The sequence below is a fragment of the Ziziphus jujuba genome, chromosome 6 (assembly GCF_031755915.1).
Source record: "Ziziphus jujuba cultivar Dongzao chromosome 6, ASM3175591v1".
Classification (NCBI taxonomy): domain Eukaryota; kingdom Viridiplantae; phylum Streptophyta; class Magnoliopsida; order Rosales; family Rhamnaceae; genus Ziziphus; species Ziziphus jujuba.
The window spans coordinates 30,843,939-30,861,630 of NC_083384.1; the positions used below are offsets into that span (position 1 = coordinate 30,843,939).

The 17,692-nt window shown below is 34.6% G+C and overlaps 1 pseudogene; it reads left to right on the forward strand.

Annotated features, from left to right (window-relative positions):
- The first annotated feature begins 702 nt into the window (after window positions 1–702).
- On the forward strand, window positions 703–2,542 carry LOC107403332 (disease resistance protein RPV1-like; annotated as a pseudogene).
- Window positions 2,543–17,692: the final 15,150 nt, after the last annotated feature.

Consider the following 17,692-nt stretch of genomic DNA (forward strand, 5'->3'; position numbering starts at 1 on the left):
CCTAAGCAATCACAAAATATGCTTGATTGGGTTTGAATTATTCTTAGGATTTTCTCCTTTCACATAGGCCACAGAGCCTACCTCTTAACATTTGTTGGTTTTTAGAGAGCAAAAACCCTTAGAGAAGAGATGAAAACTGGTGCCCAAAAAACAAAAAAACAAAAAAAAAAAAAATCAGAGGAAAAACCAGCAGCTGCTGTTTCATTCATCTGATAGCAAAATATATGTGTGTGAACACTTTTTAGTAGTAATTTTTCACCTAATCCCACCAAAACTGCAGCAACCATGTTGCCACACGCTGAGCCATATCTTGGCTACCAAATACATAGATATTATCAAAAAGACAAGCAGATAATATGTTTTAAGTCAGAGCATATATTATTGCCCAAAAAAAAGTCAAGCATACATAAGTATTTGACGGTCCAAGTGGACCTCAATATATATCATAAATTAAATTCTTAAGCACGTTATATAAAACATGCATCACAGGTAAGATGTAGTAAAAGATTCCAGTGCTGCTTATTCAGACCAGTAGTGAAAGATTATAAAGACTTTCCAATACACATATTATATTATTTGCACACCCCCCCACCCCCCCCAACAAAAAAAGAAAAGAAAAAGTACACATATTATATTATACTCATAGGCCGTGTTTGTTTCACCAGATTGGGCAGGTCAGGACAGGACTATATCCCAATCCGGTGTTTGGTAGCAACATTTAGAGAATGGGACAACTTGACCTGTACAGTAAAAGAGTCCCACTTTCGCAGGATTAAACTGACCCGTTTTCCACCTGGGTCAGTTTTGTCCCAAACTCATCGTCCCATTCTCCTCTCTCTCGCTGGTGTCTCTCGCTGGTATCTCTCGCCGAAGCAGGTCCACCAGATCGTCTCAACAATCGAAGCAGCTCTTCCCCGGTGAACGTCCATGGCCTCTTGAGACCTCTGCATCCCTCTGAGGAAGAAACACAGCCGATTAGTATGATTTCTTCTTCTTCGTGTTCTCTCCAATGTCTGTATTTTTTTTATTTTACCTTTATCATCTTCAAGCTTAGACAGCAGAGGAGAAACTGAAATATATTGCATTTTTCATCGTTATGTTAGCTTCCATCGATCGTTACAATGCCCCTCGAACTCGATATGATGTTTTCTTGAGTTTCAAAGGCGAAGATACCAGAAACAATTTCATAGCCCACCATTACAAAACCTTAGATAACAAAGGAATTTCTGCTTTCTTTGACGATTGGTTTCACAGAAAGGCAGAAGAAACATCACCCTCACTTATTAAGGCAATTGGAGAATCAGAGATATCCATTATTATCTCTCTGAAAACTATGCATCTTCAGCACGGTGTTTGGATGAACTGGTTGAGATCCTTGAATGTTGGAAATCATTTGGGCGACTAGTTTGGCCAGTCTTCTTGGGAGTGAAGCCTTCTGAAGTAATAAACCAGACAGGCAATTTTGAAAAAGCATTGGCTGAATATGAAGGAAGTTCAGATAGGAAGAAGGAAAAGCTTGCTAAATGGAAGGATGCTTTGACCCAAGCTTCCAGTCTATCTGGGTGGCATCTAGGTGATGGGTATGTAACTTTGCTTATATTTATGTTATCAAACACTTCACTGCTTCAAAAACTTTTGGCCACATGAATTTTAGATTAGAACATATGGTTGAAATTATTTTGTGACTGGTACTTTTAATTACAAAATTTATATATATATATATATATATCAATATATCGATCAAATCTACCCTCTTAGTGATGTCTTTCTTAATGAGCAGATATGAATCTCTACTGATCCAAAGAATTGTTGAAGCTGCAGAAGCTGCACTAAGAAAAATCAATCGTAGAGTACCTCTACATGTTGCCAAATATCCAGTTGGAATTGAAGACCGCTTCATGGAATCGAAACCCCTAATCGATGTTGGAACTGGAAAGAATGATGTGAAATTCATAGGGATCTATGGAATTGGTGGTGTAGGTAAGACCACAATTGCCAAAGCTTTATTCAATAAATTTGCTGATGAATTTGAAGGCTCCAGCTTCCTCGCAAATGTAATAGAAACATCGAAGCAGAATCTTGGTTTTGTTCAACTACAAGGAAAACTTCTGTTTGACATGCTGGGGGATAAAAATTTGAAGGTTGGCAATGTCATAGAGGTATCAATATCATAAGGCAAAGGCTTTGTTTCAAAAGAGTACTTGTAGTTCTTGATGATGTTGATGAACTAGATCAGCTGGAGACATTGGCTGGAGGGCATGAGTGGTTTGGCTTGGGAAGTAGAATCATTATTACTACTAGAAATAAGCACTTGCTAACGACTCATGGAGCTGATGGAATATATGAGGCACGAGTATTGGATCATTATAGAGCTGTTGAACTCTTTAGTTGGAATGGTTTTAAGAGGGATAAACTTTCAGAAGATTACCTTACACTCTCAGAACAACATATCATCTTTTGGGTACAGAAAAAGGACATATTCTGCTATATGAAAATAAAATCTTTCCAAATTGGGGAGGACTTGGATCATTTTCTTGCTTAGTAGAAGTTGGTTATTGAGAAATTCTTTGGAATTGAGTTCTGTAAAGTTGGGTTTCATTCTTGAATGTGTTCAATATTAAGAGAGTTCTTTTTGAGATTATATTAAGTGATTCTTCAAGCAAAAACTGTTATAATCTACTCGAGTTGAATTTTATGGATGCCAGTTCTGTTAAAGCAAGAACCACTATTGAGACATTACCAAATAAATATATATATATAATAAACACTACTATCAAGTATTTATGGAAATTTCTACAAAAAAAATAAAGTATTTATAAAGTATTTATGGAAATTAAGTTGGATACAAGTTCTCTAGTTGATCTTTTGCCTCAGATTTTACTTCGAGTGAAGCATCCTTATTTTGAGTTGTTCAGTATTGAACCTTTTTTTGTTATCTTTTATTTTTTTGGTTAAAATCCATGGTGTAGCTATATTCTATTTCAGTAGGATTTTATCCATGCGAATCTTGTGAACAGGTTCATATTTAGACAGTGTGGATTGGCTGGGTTGCGTAGTTGTTGCAGAAGCTATGAGATTTTTCTAATCTTTTAAAATTTATTTTTACGATTTTATTATGATTATTTATTTAGTTTTCTATTTTTGTATTTGTTTAGTTTCTTTTTCCTATGTTGTTTAGTTTCTTTTTTCTGTCTTTGTTTAGTTTCTTATTTCTAGTTTAATTAGGACTTTATGCTTATAAATTGGACTTTAAGCCTGTTTGATATAGCATTTAGAATTCAGATTATTATACAAATAATTTATATCAAACCTATAAATATCTATAAATAATTTATAATTGAACATATAAATATCTATACAAAACATATTAAATATAAGTAATAATAAAACTTTAATTAAATATAATATTTAATTTTTTTGTAAATATAAATATAATTTTAAATCTTTTCATATATAACAAAATAAATACTATAATTATAAAATAATCCAATCCAATCCGATCCTATACCAAACATGGGACAACTAGTCCAACATTCAGTCCAGAACTATACCAAACACACTACTGCACTATTCGATCCTGTCCAATCCGAACCTATCCTGTCCGATCCCGTCCGATCCGGACCTATCCTGCGTACCAAACGCCCCCATAGAGTTTAGTTAAGAATGTTCAACTGGATGTAAAGATATTTATCCATAAAATGGGTCATAACAACTCAGAAACATATTCATAGAAATCTATTGTTTATTTTATCTAATTTGTTCTTCAAATGTATGTAAAATTAAGGCTTATATTGGTTAGAGAAATTCATACTGAAATCACAAAAACAGGGCATTCTAATGCCATGATTAAGGGAGAAAAAACAAAAAAACAAAAAAAAAAAGAAAAAAAAAACACAAGGCGTAGAGAGAAGTTTTCCAGGGAAGTAAGTGTTTTGGTGTCTGTGGTGTATAGCTCAAACACAGATTCTTGATAGCCCGAAAGTAAAAACACTCGCCAAATTATAAACAAAATTCACCAAAATATATACATGAAAATTCTAACAAAATACTTTTCATAACAAATAAGTTCAAGCAAAAGAAAATAAACTTTTCCTTAAGAAATTACCTTATAATTTGTAAATGTAGTTTATAAATTAATATAATGAAAATATTATGAATTGCATGTTGTAAACAAAGTATATTAACTTCTACAAGTTAGTTTGCGAAGAAAAGAAACGAGTTTAAAATGATTTATCTAAGCAATCACAAAATATGCTTGATTGGGTTTGAATTAGTCTTAGGATTTTCTACTTTCTCATAGGCCACAGAGCCTACCTCTTAACATTTGTTGGTTTTTACAGAGCAAAAAACACTTAGAGAAGAGATGAAAACTGTGCCAAAAAAAAAAAAAGCCAAAAAAAAAAAAAAAGGAAAGTAGGAGGAAAAACCAGCTGCTGTTTCATTCATCTGATAGCAAAATATAAATGTGTGAACAATTTTTAATAGTAACTTTTCACCTAATCCCACCAAAACTGCAGCAACCATGTTGCTACATGCTAAGCCATATCTTGGCTACCTAATACATATATATTATCAAAGACACATAGTTACAAACCAGCAAGATAGCTACACAAACCACCATAAAACACAAATTAAACAATCACAAAATTAAACTACATGACGGCAGCAAAAGTGTCATCTCTTAACAATATTAACTGTTTTCATAACCTTCACATGAACTGAGTACTTCTGTTATATGAAAGAAAAAGGAAGGAACACAATGAATAAACTAAGAATCCCTCAATCTGAAGGACCAATGGAAATTTAAAAACCTATTGCACCATTTCCCAGGCCCATATATATAGACCCAATTTCTCACTACATATGTAAAAGGTGTCATTTCTTAGATTTGAATCTCACTGTCAAGCATTTTAGTTTATATCTGTACAAAGTTATAGAGAAAATACTTGGGAGTGTCCATACATACTTGTGACCACCGACAGAAACACTACTTAAAGTTAAAGTGGCATTGATTTTTGTATACCTGCTCTTCATTTAGACAACTGCAGTCAAGTTTCATACAAATAAGTCGCTTCTTTTACAAGTTGAGGTTGGATCAAGTATTCAGTATAAGATCTTATTAAAGGATTTCACGGAGGATTGATGATCTGCATTTTGTTCACGTGACCTGTCCTGTAAAGGATGATTTAAGTTTATCTAGTTCAAAAGGAAAGAAAGTGAAATTATGGATATGGTGAGACTGGTGACTGTTACTTTGTGCTCATCCTTATAACATGCTTGAATTCATATTTTGAAGAATCCTAGCCATTTTCTGTCAATCTTACTAAAATGAAATTTGATTTTTTATATGTTAGAGTCGGCGATTCGAATTCTTATTGATCTGATTCGAAAAGCTTGCGGTGTGACCCGTTTGGTGAAAATTATTTTGTGAAAAAATTTGGAGGCAGCGGAGGTCTCGAGAGAGTCCCTGCGGTACGGACCGATCCGATTTTTAGATTTATTCCGTACAATATATATTTACGTTTTGGGGGTCGGTTGTATGAGTTTTTAACTGCTCTATTTGCTCACCTTTTGTACCAATCTTGATTAATAAAATTTTGCTTCTCTTTGCCCATTGTTTTTTTCCATCAAAAGTTTTCCACATAAATCTGTGTGTTTTGTTTTCATTCTCGTTCTCTTATTGCTATTGTTTTTTGTCTTATTTTTGTAACATTATACAAGGACCATTTCCGAAAGGCCATACATATGGATGCCATACAACTGTCTTTTACAATCCAAAGCTATCTATGTATAGGCAACATAAAACATAAAAGAAATAAATTGAAATACTAAAATAATTCAAAAATAAAATAAGGAAAACATCTCCTAATTTTTAATATTCTAATTTCCTTATTAGGCTAACCACTAATAAATGAAAATAAATAAGATAATATCTCCTACTTTCTTAACTAAAACTAATATTTAAATTCAAATATTAACAAATAATATTTTCTACAAATAAAATACCTTAAATCAAATCTATGATATTTCCCGCGCATCAAATATGGACCAAATTTCTCAATGTCAAGCACTAGTTAAAATCTGTACAAACTTTGTATAGAATCGCACTTGAAAAGTTATCCTTTTTTATTTGACAAATAAACAAAACATTGAAAAATCAAAACTTTAACGATATACATACACCTTCTCTTTAGCCAGATTAGCTTTAAGATGATAAGAGATTATATGTTTAAGTCAAGCATATATAAGTATTTGACGATCCATGTGAATCTCAATATATAATAGTCAAATCCAGTTCTGTTGCACACTTTTACAATATGCTACTTTTGAAAGAAAAATGTTGTCCAAACCCTGAGGTGCAAATGTTTTAGGTGTGGTTAAAATGAACCTTGAGCTAAGATTAACAAGATTTGTAAATACTGAAATGGTCAATAAGATCGCAGTTGTTTTTGAGAGATTGAGAGAGGCAGAATATCATGGATTGCCCTGAAGCAGCAGAAATGAAGTTGATAATACTATTTGTATAAACTCGCTAAAATCTCTCTAAGAGATAGAAGAACAAGTAGCTCAGACTTAACTTTCCTCTCTGCGCATCAATTTCACAACTCATGTGATTTCAACTTTTGTTAGGTTTAGGATTCAAACAAAAAATTTGCAAGACAACTAGCTTTGATACAATATTTAAGTTATCATTTGCTCAAAAAATTTATAAATTCTTAAGAGACATAATAAACTGTATAAACCAGATAACAAAAGTTTGCAGAATTTTGATGATCTTTATTTTTATTACATGACCTTTCCCTTGGGACCATCTTTTTGCAATGCAGTAACGAATTTGGTTTTATTGTTGTTATTATTATTATTATTATCATTATTTGTTATGAAAAGTATTTTGTTAGATTTTTCATGTATATATGGGTGTTTTTGGTCTCTCATTCTTTCTGCTTTGGCTTTTGAGGCTGAGATTTATGGTGTTATTTTAGTTGTGAAGTATGCTAAGCTTTATGATTGGCTTTGTCTTTGGATTGAGAGTGATTCTTCATATGCTGTGCAGTTACTTCGGAGTTTTCCTTTGCAAGTTCCTTCGTGTTTATGCAGCCAATTGTCTGTTTGTCTTGATTTCCTTATTGCCATTGCTGCTTTCAAAGTGACTCATACCAATCGTGAGGGATGTATGGTGGCTGATGGTTTGTCAAAAAATAGCTACTTCTTCATCGATGGAACATTGGTCTTTTCAGCCTCCTTCGATTTGTTTCCATCATCATGTTAATGACATTTGGGGAGATAGGAGCTTTTGTTTGTCATAGTTTTGTTTTTGGTTTTTTTTATTTTCTTTGGGGGTGTCTTGTATTTCTGGTACACTTTTTCCCATGAGGGTTTTCTCATTGGGCTTTTACTTCATGGATTTTAATGAGGCCAGTGGATATTCTCTTTTCTATTTTTTATTTTTCATGCCCTCTTTAGGGAGTCCATCTTCGGCTTGTTTGAGCAGTTTGTATGGCTTTTGGCTGGACAGATATGTTCTTATTTTTATTTTGTTTTTTTAACAATATTATTGCTTTGAGGCTTTTTATTGTTTAGGGGGTTCCCAGATTGTAGAAATGTCCTGTGATTTAGATTTTAGCTACCTGTTTCTGATTATGGCCTGCTTTATTTTAGACTTTCTTTCCATAGAAAACTGACTCTAGCACATATGGAAGGAAAAAAAATAAATAAATAAACATATGGAATAAATTAGCTTTAAAAGATCAATGGAAGTTTAAAAAGCCTAATTTATGCTTCCTCTATGGAAGAAAAAAAAAAACATATGGAATAAATTAGACTCCCACACTCTAAAAGATCAATGGAAGTTTGAAAAGCCTAATTTATGCTTCCTCCATATTGGAACACTGAGGACTTCTTGGGTTTGGCTTTCTGCATTGTTAATGATCAGAAAAAAAGTTGAGCCCAATATGGGACTTTGTGTCTGCTATAAACTCGATATCAAAACTATCAATGGTGATTTTCTGTATGAATATGAATTTTATAATGTTCTTGCGGACAAAATTGTTATTTCAGATCAGCCTGGGCCATAGCTTATCATCTCAAATTTTCTTAAATTACAGAGACCGTTGGGGAAAAACTCAAAAGTCCCTGCCTCGGAACCTTACATTTTGAGGGCAATTCCCCATCAAACAGTTCCAAAAATATAACTGGAAAGGGTTTTGCATGTGAGACGAGGCAGATGGACACAAGAGGTAAAATCTTTGGAGATATTGAAACATGAAGATGATCAAGAACACTGTCATCACCATGGAGACAGGATTGCTACATCTGTACATAAGAAAAGCACTTAAAAAGTAGTATACAAAAATAAGCAAAAACAAAAACAGAGACAGAAACAAACGGAGAAGCTAACCATTTCAATAAAAGAGAAATTATTATTGTTATTTTTTGCTTTAAATCATGTTTGTTTTTGGCTTGCTAGTCACCACATGCATATTTCCCATATATACTACCATGAAGCTTTTCTTTTTCTTCTTAGTTTAATCTTATCTTCTAGCTGCAAGAACAATTTAAGAACCTTCCAGAAACAGAAATTGCTTTGCAAATATTTTCTAGTAGCTTCTGTGCATCAATATACTAATTTTCATCTGCAAAACAAAAACTTTGCATTGATTTTATTTTTCCACACTTTTAAAATATTTAATATACTTACATTTAAATAAAAAGTAAAAATATAATATACAAGAACAAAATCAGATGGCAATCAATTTCCCTCATAAGATTTTCAGACTTGAACAACTCATAGGGATATTATTACATGAGGTAAAGGAAGAAACACATACAGACATGTAGATCAAAGAAGAAGCCCGTAATTAACATTTTCCTTAACTGTCACTGCAATCTGAGAGATTGTAGTATATGTACTTAGTTTGTAAAATGTCCTGCTCGATCAGTGGCCACGGCAAGAACGGGAGGGACAGACAGAGATAGCTAGATAGAGGTTTCTTTTTTGTTTTTATTCAGAAAACAAAAAGAGGATCTTAATTATAATTTTATGATGGGAATTTCGGAGGAGACTTTCAGAGATAGTGTGAAAATATGTCCACATATAAATATGTACGATTCTGCTGTCTAACGTCATTTCGTTCGTGCATTGCTTTTTTTTTTTTTTTGGCTAAAAAAAATTCTTTATTGCAACTTTTAGCTTTAAGCGAAAAAATAAAAAATAAAAAATAAAAAATAAAAAATAAAAATGAAAAATGAAAAATAAATTCTATGAACACCATCCATATTGGCTTGTCTGGTATTCCATGAGTGAATTAATGTTTTGAAACTCTATTTTTCCCTTTACACTGTCAGGTTTTCCCAAAAAGTTCTTTTCTTGTACTACAAGTTACCCTCCCTTTGGTCATGTACAATTGTAGTTGTCTATCGTCTACATTATTTCTTTTACTGTGAATGAGGTTGACCCAATTGTATGTTCTTCACATCCATATCCACACCTTTAGTCGGATTCAAGCCATGCTTTCCTCACTTTTATATTAGAAAATTATTGTAATTATGATTAAAAAAAAAATCTTTTGTTATTCATTTTCCCATTTATTTTTTGGTAAAATATTTATTTTCCCACTGCTAATAAGTAGTATATGAAGGTCTCCAAAGTTTGAAACCATTTTCGAATGCATCAAGGTCATGCTGGCAATCGTTTACAAAAACAACCATACATTGTAATTAATTAATTATTTTTTACGTCATATTTAGTAGTTTCAAGTGTTGGGTTATCTGCGGAAGGTGTTTGGATGAAGATGGAGAGTTGGTTATTTTATGATTTATTGAAGGAGACCAATTTTAGTAAAGGCTATATTTCTATGAAAAGGAAGAGAGAGATCGAGAGGTGTTGGAAATAGATTGAGGAGAAATGCTTTAAATAGTTAAGCTTTGCTAACTCAGTTTATAGGCTTTTTGGCTTACTTTTACTACACACAATTTACTTAAAACTCAACTAGCTAGCATAAGCTAGTCTATTCTAGAACCTACGGTCAGCTTCATGAAGAATCTTGCACTTAATAATTTCCTAGAAGTTTCTAAATTACATATTATTTATTGTTAACATCAAGTAATTAGTTTCAAGTACGTTTTATTGTATGAATTTGTAATACCTATGAATGTTCATTAATATGTGATTAATAATTTCCTTGTTAGCACGTTTTAACTACCATGGGATTATCCATTTTGGGTGTTGGACAGTTAGCATCCTCTGTTTCCTTTTTTTCTTTTTTCTTTTTTCCCCTCTCTCTATTTAAGGGGTGAAGACTAACTTTCAAAAAAAAAAAAAAAAATTGCAAAATGAACCTCGAGCTAAGATTAACAAAATTTGCATATATTGAAATGATCAACTGCATTTGATCACCCAAAAGGAAAAGAAAAAAATGAAAGAAAGAAAAAGAGAAAAAGGGTCAATTAGATCTTTGTTATTTTTGGGAGATAGAGGCAGAGTATCATATATTAACACGGAGTGCCCTCGAGAAGTAGAAAATTTCGGAAGTTGATGAAGATACTCTAACCATTTCCCAAGGGCCATATATATGGACCAAATTTTGATGTTAAAAAAAATAAACAAATAAAATAAAGCTCTTAGGAAATGGACCAACTGTATGTGTAAGCTGTAACATTTCGTCTTAAAGCACATCAGAATTTTTGCACGTTGACCGAGCTTGACTGAGTTGACCGCTGATAGGTGAGTCAATGTTGACTTTTTTCTCCGGATGGAATTTCATTTTGACCAAGATACCATTGTGAACTACACATCGACCCGAGTCCGTAAACTAGTAGCATGTTAAAAACAGTGCTATGGTTTGAAAGTTACAAACAAAATGAGATCCAGTCCGAACTGTCCGAGGATATTAAGTTTGACTTTTTAATTTTGTAAGATTTTGGTTTGACTCTTATATGGTTGTAAAGTACTAGTTGATACAAGTCCATAAACTAGCGGCATGCCTAATTTGAACATTTGATTGAAAAGTTATGGCCCTATAAAATTTTCCGAATACTGTATTATTTTAATATATTTTTAAATATGTGAACAGTATAAACTGTGTGTGCCACGTGTTGTATCACCCACGGGTGGCTTTAATAGCCTGAAATGCATGTGAGCCCATGGGGGGAAGAGAGAGAAAGAGGAGAGAGAGAGAGAGAGAGAAGAGGAACCCCACCGCCGGCCACCACCGTTTCAACCCTTTCCGACCCTCCTCCACTACACGTGCCAGCCACCCCTCACGCCCGTTCAAACCCGGCCGACCAGCCAAATTTCATTTCCAAACGGCTATCCACGCGCCGAGATCTGGGACTTTTTCGTCCACTGCGCCGATCATATTTTCCCGTGATTTCTCCCAAACCAGTCACCCATTCTTCTCACCGCCGATCCCATTAGAAAACACATCCTCCGATCTATCTCCCGGGCAAAAATACGGCCACTGGCCACTGGACATCCCATCGGAAGCGAGGTTTTCAGTGGGCACAGCGGCTCGCCGGAGATGCCATTCCGGTGATCCCACCTACCCTTCCCCACTATTTCGACCTCCCTGAACCCAAATCAGAGATATGTTTCCTCCAATTCGCGAAGGTCTGAGAGAATCGAGGATATTAAATTTGTAAGCTTTCCATTGAAATTTCAGCCACCACTGGTCCGATTTCCAAAAGGTAAGACTAAATTTATGATTCTCGCATTGTAAGCTTCAATTTGGTATATTATTTGTGAATTTTGGATATGGTTTTGTGTTAACTCCCCTGTATACCGTGTATTAATTATTCGAAAAAAATATTAATTTATTTATTGTTATGTAATGTTGATATTTTAGGAGCATGTGTGAATTGTGGAATTGATCTTATGGAAGATCTTGATTGATACATATGCTCGAGGTGAGTGATTCACCTTCAACTTATTTTTGGGCATTAAATTATGTGTATTTTGTTTTAATTGATTAATTTAAAAATATGTTGTATGTGCTACATATTTGATAAATTTTATTTGGAAATTTTTATGCCAAAAATTTGGGGTAGAATAAAATATATGTGCATATGAATTATATTTTGATTTTGAGTAAATTCGTATTTAATTTTTTATTAAATTATCGTTGTTAATGTTTTGGGATTATGATGCATGAAAAATGTATTTATATGATTTTAAAAATATATGAATTTCATGAGGTTAAAATATTATTTTGTTATGAGTTGATTTTATGAAATTGAAGGAAATTACTTATTTTAATTTATTATGCATAGAAATAATGATGGAATTTATTTTAAGGTATTGATGAATTGTGGATTTAATCATGCATGAATTTTATGTGATAGATTTAATTTAAATTGATTTTCCGGATTTGAAGGGAAATAATTATTTAAATTTATTATGCTTTAAACATATTTTATTTAAATATTTGATTATTGATGGAGTTTCAATCATTGGTTTTAAGTGATGAATTTTACAGATGATTAAAAGAGAAATGTGAAAATATTATGAGTTTAAACGTGATGTGAACCAACGGATTTGAAAAGTGGAATTTATGAGATTTCAAGGTTTGAAAATATAATGATTTATGATTTTATACGCACTCATACAGTATTGATGTTCTGTACTGTATTTACATGGATATGATTAGGGCGCATAATTAGGCGATTAGACTTGAAGAATGGCAGGATATAATGCAGTGAGCATCAGTTGCCCCTCCATGGCCAGGATGACTGTTGATAACATCGGCCTAGTGAGACAACATGGTGATCGGATGTAGGTTCTTTCTTTAACCTTCCCGTTAGGCAGTGCTTTGGGACGTTGGGCACAATGGGGCATTACTAGTATATAGTATAGTGCGTCAAGGTATTCTCGATATGATTTTCGAAACAAAATCTTTTAAAATCGTATTTAAAATGTATTTAATTTAATGATGTTTTTCAACAAGTATTTTAATTGATATTTTAAAAATGCCTTTTACCATGATTTTACCAATTAAATTGATAATAATTTTAAATGGTTTTTAAAGTGTTTCCAATGTAAACTTTGAGTTTAAATTATCATTTGTATTTTATGTGTATTTTAATTATTGCATTTTATTTATTTAATATTCTCTTGATTATTTCTGCTGTGAATTTCATTGTAATTTGTTTTATTCTATTTATGACAATGTGTTACAATTTAATAATTGTTATTAAAAAAACTTTTTATTTCTCATTATAAATTTTGGATCATTAATTTATTGTATTTTATTATCAATTTATTCGTTTAAGTATTCCTTAATTTTTGGGGTACAAATATTGGGTTTTGTGAAGACGTTTTGAAAAGAGGAACCTTTCTAACAGAGTGAATTGTAAGGGTTTTGAAAGAAAACATTATTTTAACTATATATTATTTAATTACTTATTTAATATTGATTTATTAAGTTTATTTTATTGATATATTATTGTTATTATAATTGTGTAGTAGCTAGGGTCTCTTACGGAGATGATTAGCATCTCATGTTTTTAAATCAGTTCCCTAGACCTGGGTTAGTAGACGTTGATCGTTCGGGGCGAGTTTGACGCCTTCATTCGTTGCTGCACTCTAAGAAGCTTTTCTTTCTTTTCCTTTCATCTTGTAAATTTCCTATCTTGTGTTGTAAGAAATTCTATTTTTTAATTGTAGATCATGTGATGCTCTGTATATTGTACTGCATTTATTTAATTAATATTTCATTTATTCCCTGTTGTTATTTGAAGTACTAGAAATTGTAGAATCAAATTGTAGTAAATGGAAGGAAGAATGAAATATTGTTAGAAATGTTTTTTTTTTTTTTTTTATGCAAGTAATTTTGTGGTAAATCCTACCCTTAGGGGAGATGCTGTTAGATTTTTTTTAGAAGATTCAATGGTGTTTCCTTGGGATCAAGGCTTGTCTAGGGTTCCGATAAAGGATTTTGGACAGATCCTGACATGAGCCAGCAAACACGAGAGAATCACAAATATCCATCTAAATTAACTCTAACTAAAGCTTTGTTGGAGTCCAGACTACTAAGGCAACAAAGCAAACCAGTACTGAATCATGTTATGTATAAACATGAAACGCAGATAAGATTTTAGTTAAAAAAAATTTCAGTGCTGCTTATTTTGTACCATTAGTAACAAATACAGCTCAATTTTTTAAGCTTGAGAACTGCACCATTACCATTGCCATGGAGGAAATACTTAAAACTTTTTATTTTACACATAAGAATAACTTACCAAATATTAGGATCCATTTCCCTTAAAACCCAAAAACATTCCATGCTTTCACAATCATTTACAAAACCAGTTAAAGTGAAGTAAGTCAACATATATAGTGCGTATAGTGTCGTCGACCATATTTGTCAGGACCCGTCCAGAATTCCTCCTCCGGAACCCTAGACAGCCCTGATCCCAGGGAAATACCACCGAACCTTCCAACGGAAAATCCGGCAGCACCTCCCCTAAAGGATTTACTTACCACAAATTTACCTGCACTGAAAACACACTTCAAAAATATCCCCTTATTCCTCCCACAAACTACAAATTGGTTCCACAAATTCCAGCACTTCAAAATACAGTAATCCAGTGCAAAATAAATACAACAAGAATGAAAGAAATAGTACAACCGCAATAAAGAAGAACAGGGTACTTCACGAAGTAAAACAGCGAGGAAGATCAAGTCCGCTCCGAATGAACACCGACAACCTGGAACCTAGAGGAACGGAATTTAAGAGTGTGAGATGCTAATCATCTCAGTGAGCGACCCTACTACTATACCATATAATATCACAGTAATAAGTATAAATAATAATTATTTGGAAATAATATTTTCTCTCAAAACCCTTACAATTCTCTCAGTTGGAAAGGTTCCCCTTTTAAAACAATTTCACAAAACCCTTTATCCATATTCCCCGAAAACCAAGACATCAATTAAATACCAGAAGCGGTAACAATTATATTTTTAATTCCAATTCAGTTTCCAAACATTTTATTTTTAAAACACAGTTCTGAAAATCATTTGATGCACCCACTATATACCAGTGGCGCCAACAGTACCCAGCGTCCCAAGGTACCGCCAGACAGGAGGTTATAGAAAGAAACCGGCATACGGTCGCGTGGCGTCCCACTGCGCCGCTGCTAACCTGGTGTCCCGGCCAAAGGGGGGTGGCCGCCCTCTCCGATGGCATCCACAGGACACCCTCATAATATCACCTGCGCGCTACTCACACCCACCTGCGCGCTAATCACAACCGTGTGCACACTAACCATATCACATATACCATATCACATAATCAGAACACCAGTACGTGCACGGTGCATCTAAAAATTATAAAATCCATAAATTTAAATCATAAAACAAATTTCACATTTTTTTCATAAGCATAGCGGGCATAATCCATCCGCTTGAACCGGGAAATTCTCCACAATTTCCTTATAATCCATACCGTAAATTCCATGATTTTCAAATCCACCAACTCCCAAATCCATCAATACAAATATCCACATTTTTTCCAAGCATAAATAATTTCTCGAAATATCATAATCAAATCCCATAATATTTTATGGGCATATTTCATAAAAATTGAAATCACCAACATAACCAAATATTTTCCTTGAAATATTTGAAAATCGAATCGTGCCCAATTTACCATTAAAACCACACCAATTTCAAAATCCTCAAAACCATAAAATAATTCCACATGGCATAAATTGGTGAAATACGCATTTTCTTAAATCCAATAAATTCACAAATAATTCCACAATAATTCAAATAAATATTTGGCACATAGAAATTAAATTCCAAATATTTAATTCACACATAATATATTCATCAATTAAATTCTCCAAAATTAATTTGAAGGTGGGTCACTCACCTGGAGCACGCAATTAACCCATGATCCACTACGGGATCAATTCTACGACTCACCGGTGCTCCGAATCGAAGCTCGAGTGATGCTAATCACAGATCCGGTCTTAATTTCCGATGATCGTACCCGACGGGGTTTGAATTTCGTCGGGAAGCTTTTCGGGTTTCGGCTCCGCAATTCTCCCAAACCGTCGCGAATTGGCGGAAACGGAAGTCGGATTTGGGTTCAGGAGGTCGAACACTGCAGACTGGAGCTGGCCGGAATTTTCGGGTACTCGCCGGAACAGTATTTTCCGGCGGGCCGCCACGTCACCGGCAACCGTCGCCGGAACAGTAACTTCCGACGGTGGCCGTTTGCTGTGAAATTTTGCAGATTTGTAGATCGTGAGGAGAGCAATCCAACGGGACCGACGGTGAGCAAAACGGAGGTCGGACGGCGGAGAAATCACCGTTTGAAGATTTTCGACCCCTCGCCGGAAAACGCTCCGATCCCGGCGCGTCGGTGGTCCGATGGCCGTGATTTTTGGTGGGTAGGCCGGACTTGAGGAGAGGATGCTGGGTGTATGGCCCGTGTACTGTATATCGGCCGGAATAGTGCCGATTCGCGGTGGCCGGCGGTGGAGGGGGAAAAATCGCCGCCAAACTTCGGACGTCCGGTCCGGGCGCGTCCGGCGGCCGTTCGCCGTGAAATTTGGAGGTTTTGCCGGAAATGAGGTGGGCAAGCTTTCTGTCCGGCGCGTGTACAGTAACGCGGCCGGAACAGTGGCAAAATCCGGTGGCCGGCGGTGGCTCTCTCTCTCTCTTCTCTCTCTTTCTCTCTCTTCTCTCTCTTTCTCTCTCTTCCCTGAGAGTTTTTCAAAATTAAAACCCTGTGTGACACTGTTCATGCCACGTGGACCAATCAGAAACTGACACGTGGCGTTTCACTGTTCACCGACCCAAAAAAATATTAAAATAATACGGTATCCGGTAAACTTCAAACGTCCATAACTTTTTAACCGGATGTCCGTTTTGAGCGTGCTGCTAGTCTGTGAACTCGTATCGACGAGCACTTCACAACCATGCACAAGTCAAAGCTCAATTCCCCATACACAAAAAGTCAACCTCAGCACTCCTTGGACAGTTTGGACCGCAACTTGTTTTGCTCATAACTTTCAAACCGTAGCTCCGTTTTCGACGTGCTACCAGTCTACGAACTCGTGGCATCGTGCACTTCGCCACGGTACCCTAGTCATCTCGAAATTCCCACCGAGTTAAAAAGTCAACTTTTGACCCCTTCGGTCAACGGTCAACGTGCACGGATTCCGGTGCGATTCGGGACGGGGTGTTACAATATTTATTTTACAAAGAAATAATCTAAGGCCTCCAAGCGTATATAACTATTTTTTAAACCCTGCTTGCCCAAATGTACATAATAGAAAAAACTCGTGTTCTAGCTAGGCGTTGTTAAAGTGGACCTTAAACTAAGATTAACAAAATCTCTATACATTAAAATAGTCAGTAAGATCTCTGTTTCTTATGGGGAGATTGATCAAGGCAGATTATGTGCCCTCAAGAAGTAGAAAGGAAGTTGGTGATAGACTAACTCAGTTCTCCTTAAGGCAGAGAAGAAAAAGCAGCATAAAACTCAACTTTCGTCTTACCTCACCATTCTCATAAGATTTCAACTATTGTTAAGTTTAACGTCCATTAGGAGTCAAACAGAATATTAGTTAGACAACTAGTTTTTGATGGATATTAAAAGTTATTATTACCTTAAAAAAAATTTAAAAAAATTAAGCTCTTCAGAAATGGACCAAGCTGTGTAAGCTAGCTAGCACAAGAGAT